This window comes from Neophocaena asiaeorientalis, unplaced genomic scaffold (genome assembly GCF_003031525.2).
Source record: "Neophocaena asiaeorientalis asiaeorientalis breed wild unplaced genomic scaffold, Neophocaena_asiaeorientalis_V1.1 scaffold110, whole genome shotgun sequence".
In the NCBI taxonomy this organism is placed as follows: Eukaryota; Metazoa; Chordata; class Mammalia; order Artiodactyla; family Phocoenidae; genus Neophocaena; species Neophocaena asiaeorientalis.
In genome coordinates this window covers 5,158,999-5,163,415 of record NW_020175053.1, presented here as the reverse complement: position 1 = coordinate 5,163,415, position 4,417 = coordinate 5,158,999, and the positions used below count along the sequence as shown (strand labels likewise).

Sequence of the window (4,417 nt, the reverse complement as noted above, 5' to 3'; positions counted from 1 at the left end):
TATAACAGTTAAGCACGTTCTTCCCATCTTTTTCTTTATTATTCTTTTATGGGTATTTTTAAACTTAAATCCTTAAGCAGGACCTTCCAGAAATTTGGTCATTCTAACACCTTTATTTTGTATAAATTTTCATAGATATAATGAAGCCATAGTCAGAATAGCTCAGATATTTTTTGTCAATGATAAAAAACCCAAAATCCTCTGAAAGTAACTTTTTGTATTTTCATTACAGGTAAATTGGAATATTCACATTGTACAGAAACAGAGGTAAGAGAAATCCTCAAATATTTCTCAGTAATGCAGCTTTGAAGTTCTATTTAGACTAACTTGAGTTCTGAAATACCTCACTATGGGTTTTTGGTTTTCTGATGAGGATGTACTGAGAGAAAGTATATATCTTTTATATTTAGGAAGAGTAAAATGTGAAGAAAAATCAGTTATCTCGTCCGTAGTTTTAAAATGTCAAGGTGTGTTATAAAGATCAGCTTAGTCATAGGTTAAAAAATTTCCTATGTTGTTGTTTATGAAATGGAGTTAACTAAGATTCAGAGCCCTTAATAAGAAGTAGTTTACATTCAATTTTTAAATAATCCAATGTAGTGTGTCATAATCTTTTAAATGTATTGGACTCCTATGGAGTTGCCTGGGAGTAGGAAAAAATAGGGACTTGGTAAGTGTTTCAGCAAGATTATTGATGAATTAAATGCTTTGTCATTTGTATAAGTAGGTTTATTATTTTCTAATAATTTAAATAATTTAAAATTCTGATTGTGAAATTTAATGCGACTCCATGTGTCCCTTGCAGAAATTTCAGTGGTGACACTGAAATATGAGGGCAGCATTGATGAATTATGTATGTGTGGTGGTCTTTTCTGGAGCTGTTGCATCAGCCTTAATTAGGAGTCTTAGGTCTTTTGTTAATGGCAATGCCTAATTAAGGATTTAAGAAGTTATTTTTCTAATTTTATAACACATTTACATGTTGATGTAGGTTTTATTAAATTTTAATTGTTATTTTAAGTAAGATGTAAGATTCCTAAGGGATTATATTATATAATAAAGAAGCAAAAATAATTTATTCTTTTTTGCATTCAGAAGTTATTCAACGCATTTTATGTTTTCTGTTCAACTTGAGAAGTAGAAGTAATTTCTTCCAAATTAGCTGTAAAAATGAGCAAGAACTTAATATTTTTTTATTGTGACAATTTTTGATGTATTGTTCAATATGATATAAAGGATTGGGATTTGATTTGAGTCCAAAAATACAAGTTCTGTCTGTGGTTCCTGGTGTGCATCTTTCTAGCTATGTAATTTTGAGCAAGTAGTTTTTTCTCTCAGAACTTTGGCTTTCTTACTTATAAAATGTTAAAGATAATCTCTGTTAATCTCATGGGTTGTAAAATTTTAAAGTGATTATATAGGTGAAGAAGTTTTATAAACTCTAAAGACACTATTATCTCTATCAGAATGATACAAATATAATCAGCATTCATCTGCATTTAGGTAATGAAATGTAAGGATTTTACATACAAGGCATAGTCGTAAATCTCATTATTCTTACTATGTTTTGTTGCTATAAGATCAGCATGGTTTTAACATTTTGTTTAGCACTTGCTTTGTATAGGAATGTCACTTCATGTTATCTCCTCTTTGATCCATAACTTGGATCACCAAAAGAATTGGAATCTAAACAGAACTCTCAGATTTTTTTTTTTTTTTTTGGTCTGTTTGGAAAGGGAAAATCATGAGAAAATAAAAAGTTCAGTGTGGGGGCTTCCCTGGTGGTGCAGTGGTTGAGAGTCCGCCTGCCGATGCAGGGGACACGGGTTTGTACTCCGGTCCAGGAAGATCTCACATGCCGCGGAGCGGCTAGGCCCGTGAGCCATGGCCGCTGAGCCTGCGCGTCCGGAGCTCCGCAACGGGAGAGGCCACAACAGTGAGAGGCCCGTGTACCGCAAAAAAAAAAAAAAAGTTCAGTATGATATTCAGTTTACAGAATGGGTTCAGGGTATTTTTTAGAGTAACAGTGGTCATTACCTCTGGGGAAGAGATTGGGATTGTGGATGGTGGTTTATCTATATTGCTTGGATTTGTTTTGAAATGAGAATGTCACTGTATATTACTTTGATAATTAAAATAATAAAAAGTAGGGGCAGTAGAGGGAGTGGGAAATTTTTCAAGAAGTTTGACTCCAGAGAAGGAGGAGATAGTTTAAGTAGGAAGTTTTGTTTTGTTTTGTTTTGTTTTTTAGCTTGGGTAAGACCATACATTTGGTGCTGGTAGTGGTAGAAAGGGGGCAGAGACAGAGAGAGAGGGGGATTTTGCAAAAATGTAAAACAATACCACCCCTTTCACTATTTGAGTTTCTATAAAAACATTACACATATTAACATATTTAATATTATTTTAAACAAGTTTCATTTGAATGATTCAATCAAAATTTCTCAGTTTTATACAAATAGAACTACTGTACGACCCATCAATCCCACTACTGGGCATATACCCTGAGAAAACTGTAATTCAAAAAGAGTCATGTACCAAAATGTTCATTGCAGCTCTATTTACAATAGCCAGGAGATGGAAGCAACCTAAGTGTCCATCATCGGATGAATGGATAAAGAAGATGTGGCACATATATATAATGGGACATTACTCAGCCATAAAAAGAAACAAAATTGAGTTATTTGTAGTGAGGTGGATGGACCTAGAGTGTCATACAGAGTGACGTAAGTCAGAAAGAGAAAAACAAATACCGTATGCTAACACATATATATGGAATCTAAGAAAAAAAAAAAAGGTCATGAAGAACCTAGCGGTAAGATGGGAATAAAGACACAGACCTACTAGAGAATGGACTTGACGATATGGAGAGGGGGAAGGGTAAGCTGTGACAAAGTGAGAGAGTGGCATATATACACTACCAAACGTAAAATAGATAGCTAGTGGGAAGCAGCCACATAGCACAGGGAGATCAGCTCCGTGCTTTGTGACCACCTAGAGGGGTGGGATAGGGAGGGTGGGAGGGAGGGAGATGCAAGAGGGAAGAGATATGGGAACATATGTGTATGTATAACTGATTCACTTTGTTATAAAGCAGAAAGTAACACACCATTGTAAAGCAATTATACTCCAATAAAGCTGTTAAAAATTTCTCAGTTTTAATTTCTAATACAATAAATGTTTGATAGGTTATAGCTCATATAAACAAAAACTCCTTGGACTCCCTGGTAATTTTTGAGTGTAAAAGGGGTCCTGAAACTAACTAGTTTGAGAACTGTTGGGCTGAGGCCTGAAGAGCAGAGATACTTCTTCCTGAGAAATGGAATTGGGGGTCGAGAGAGGTCAAACCAGAGCCCTAAGGTGGATGGTGGAAGGTGAGGAAAGCCGTGATATAGGGATGAAGCCAGTCTGTTTTGAGAGCGAGGGTCAGAACGGTGACTTCTAGAGCCTCTTTTCACCCTAAAATTGCTTTTCTGTTGAGAAAAGGGATTCCCTGTATCTCCTGTAAGTCAGAAGCCCCACAGGCCCTCTCTGGAGTTGGGTCCACTCCAGCCAGGACTGCGAACCCCGGTGCATGTGGGAGGAGTGGGAAGGGGCCTCGACCACCGAGAGCACTTGGAGGCCCATGGCTCACGTGCGCCCAGCCTCTCCCTGGGAGGAGGGAGGGGCGCGCCTGAGCTCCGTCAGCGCCCCATTTTCTTCGGTCTGGTCTTGTCCTAAGGCGACTCGTTGTACAAGGTCGAGCCTTGAGTGCGGAGCCGGTGAATGAACACAGTGGGGTCGTGGTCGTGGGAGCCGGTGAATGAACACGGTGGGGTCATGGTCATGGGAGCCTGTGAATGAACACGGCGGACGCTTGCAGCTTCCCCGTGGGGGAGAAGGTCCGACTCCTGGCGAGGCTCCCAGACCCGAGGGGAGCCGCAGACCCCCTCACCTTTCCACGTGGCTGAAAGATGTGACTTGAAGTGTTTGACTGTTTTTTAATAGTTTTCTTAGTACATAAAAATCGTATTATGGATTCTTTTCTAGTTTTACTGATAGTTCTCTTTTTAATACTTTACCTGTATTCACAAAAACCAAGCGAAACTGGGACTTTAGAGAAAGCAAGGAGGCCATACCTAGGCATTCAGTCAACTGTTATGGGATTTTGTACCTCAAGAATAGCTTAATGTTTATTAAAATCGGGTGTTTTTCCTTATTTCTCACTGTGTGGAAATTTGTTTTAATACACTGGATTATATGAGTATTTTCCAGCGTTTGAACTCATGAAAGGAAATCTTTCATGTAGTTTGTTGTAAAAGATATGCAAAATTTTTACTTTAATAGGCAATTTAATTTTTTTTACAGCTTTGTTTCTATTTTTTGAAGATATAATTTACATACAGTAGAATTTAAACTTTTTAGTTAAAATTATTCG

At 37.5% G+C, this 4,417-nt stretch overlaps 1 protein-coding gene across 4 annotated transcripts in view; it reads left to right on the top strand.

Annotated features, from left to right (window-relative positions):
- The first annotated feature begins 237 nt into the window (after positions 1 to 237).
- Positions 238 to 4,417, top strand: part of SPIRE1 (spire type actin nucleation factor 1) — a 162,741-nt gene continuing 158,561 nt past the window's right edge. For all 4 annotated transcript variants that reach the window (XM_024763920.1, XM_024763919.1, XM_024763923.1 and 1 more), the window contains exon 1: positions 238 to 267. The gene's annotated coding sequence lies outside the window, so the exon portion shown is untranslated. The remainder of the gene's footprint in view (positions 268 to 4,417) is intronic.